This window comes from Schistocerca gregaria, chromosome 7 (genome assembly GCF_023897955.1).
Source record: "Schistocerca gregaria isolate iqSchGreg1 chromosome 7, iqSchGreg1.2, whole genome shotgun sequence".
Classification (NCBI taxonomy): domain Eukaryota; kingdom Metazoa; phylum Arthropoda; class Insecta; order Orthoptera; family Acrididae; genus Schistocerca; species Schistocerca gregaria.
The window spans coordinates 99,918,083-99,920,782 of NC_064926.1; the positions used below are offsets into that span (position 1 = coordinate 99,918,083).

Consider the following 2,700-nt stretch of genomic DNA (forward strand, 5'->3'; position numbering starts at 1 on the left):
AGGCCAGATCAGTCAATCATTCAGACTGTTGCCCCTGCGACTACTGAAAAGGCTGCTGCCCCTCTTCAGGAACCATACGTTTGTCTGGTCTCTCAACAGATACCCCTCCGTTGTGGTTGCACCTACTGTATGGCTATTTCTATCGCTGAGGCACGCAAAGCCTCCCCACCAACGGCAAGGTCCATGGTTCACGGGGGGATACTCTGCAAATCACATTTAAGTGCCTGGAAGAGGGTTCATCGAACCACCTTCACAATTCTCTATTATTCCAATCTCGTATAGCGCGCAGAAAGAACGAACACCCTTATCTTTCCGTACGACCTCTTGTTTCCCTTATTTTATCGTGGTGATCGTTTCTACCTATGTAGGTCGGTGTCAACAAAATTTTAATTACATTTTCCATTCATTCTCTCGTTCTGTCTGTTGGTTATGAAAATGCTTTTTATCAACTGAAGGCAACAATACACATTAATTTACGTATTGCACTTATTAAGAGACGTTCAGATGAACTACTACAGTGATGTTCTGAATTATCTGCTGTTCCATATACCACACACGTTAAAAAGATGGTGAAATAATGATATAAACACTTAAGTGTAAATTATATCGCCAGTATTCGTGTGGTATAGGGAACAGAGGATAAACTCACAACACCACATGCAATTGCTCTTAAACAGCACGTCACAGATTTATATTACTGAGTAGGTTACGACATCACATAATGCTTGAAAATGACCTCAGGTCGAAATTTTAATCTCAATGAACAATGTTTTAACAGCCAAAAGTGGAATGATTTCATTTAAAAATACTCCGATATGTTAAACGTGCGCTCTGGATGTGTGCAGTGTATGCATCAATTAATGTTCTATTCCTGTAGCAAAATGGACCACACTGAGTAATCATCGCTATTGTAAATAACACATATTTTGGTTCACATTATAAGGGAAACGTGTAAACGAAGCAAAAGGAAAGAAAACAAGAGACGGCCCCGGGAATCAATAAGTCCGATGTTAACATGATAACGGAATATATTTAAAGTAGTCATTACAACAGTCATAATTTGCTCTTGAAATATAATGAACAGAACAAGGCAAAGGTCCCGAGTTCGAGTCTCGGTCGGGCACACAGTTTTAATCTGCCAGAAAGTTTCATATCAGCGCACACTCCGCTGCCGAGTGAAAATCTCATTCTGGAAACATACCCCAGGCTGTGGCTAAGCCATATCTCCACAGTATCCTTTCTTTCAGGAGTGCTAGTTCTGCAAGGTTCGCAGAAGAGCTTCTGTAAAGTTTGGAAGGTAGGAGACGGATACTGGCAGAAGTACAGCTGTGAGTACCGGACGTGAGTCGTGCTTCGGTAGCTCAGTTGGTAGAGCACTTGCCCTCAAAAGGCAAAGGTCCCGAGTTCGAGTCTCGGTCGGGCACACAGTTTTAATCTGCCAGGAAGTTTCATATCAGCGCACACTCCGCTGCAGAGTGAAAATCTCATTCTGGAGTATGTGGATATTCTGCCAGGTTTCATCTCAGTGCTCACGCAATATTCAGTTACTCGGGGAAGAAGATTTTCTTTTGATTATTCTCGAAAATATAGAGAAAGAAAGCAGGAAGATACGTTTTGAGTATACCTTCTATATCCGTACAGTAAAAAGACTGATAAAAATAAATTCCTATGACAAAATTTGTTGGGTGTCCCTCTAGAACGATTTTCAGCAGCCCGTTTGGGGTTTCTTTCAATTGATCACCACTTCGGTGGCCCACACACCCTTAATCTACCCCGTTAATCCTACCGGGAAGAAGAGACCTACAGTCTAATGTACTGTCCCTGGTATGTCTTCGCATCATCGAAAGCTGAAGACTAGCGTAAACGCGGACTGTAAACTACCAGAGTTTGACCGGCATTCGCTCCCTCGACCTTTAAATTCTCCAGGCTTGTACTTCACGGCTCCACCACCAGGCGCGACAGTAAGATTGGTACCTGCATTATACTGCTGAACACTAAGCGCAATCGATTTTCATTTAGTTCGAATTCAGCAAATTACGTTAGCAGCTTTCGGCTACAATAGGTGAACTGCAGACCAAATGTTCGCGATAACCAGGCTCCTGACTGAAATTTAAAGGTTGGCGATATCGGTCGATAAATGAGATAGGCCAGTTTTCTTTTCTGTATCAGTTATGTTGTCTTGTTGACTTGTACGTGCGTCTTAAGTGACGCAGATAGTGGATACCTTTCGAAAGAGATTCAAACAAAATCACTCTTTATCAAAGATACTGCTGTTCAGAGGGCAGGCACCATCGAAACCTCGGGTCGTAATATTTGGACTGCTGTATATCCACTGTCTGGACTCCAGATTGTTGGAATACTTCCATTATCATAAGTCTTCGGCAATAGGGCGAAAAAATAATCTTGATTGATCAGGGCTGATTTACTGAAGACGAACAATTTATAAGTCCAAACAACATGTTTTGTAATTCTCTACATTCCATGACTTGAGAAATGCAATATGGTACAGTGTTAATATCCGTGGTAAACTCAGCGGTAGGCCTACCGTTAGAATCTGACGTTAATAAAAGAGCCACGAGTCATAATAGGTGGAGGACCAGACAAAATAGCACGCGTTAGGTGAACATAAGCTACAGTTCACTCAGGTATCACATGCAGGAAGGTGCACTTTCATGAGGAATAGTGTCAGTCCTCGCCGTT

At 42.2% G+C, this 2,700-nt stretch overlaps 1 non-coding gene across 1 annotated transcript; it reads left to right on the top strand.

The window, feature by feature from the left end:
- Nucleotides 1-1,349: 1,349 nt before the first annotated feature.
- Trnal-caa (transfer RNA leucine (anticodon CAA)) lies at nt 1,350-1,424 on the top strand. Its single transcript has one exon. It is a non-coding gene; the product is annotated as a tRNA-Leu (tRNA).
- The last annotated feature ends 1,276 nt before the right edge of the window (nt 1,425-2,700 follow it).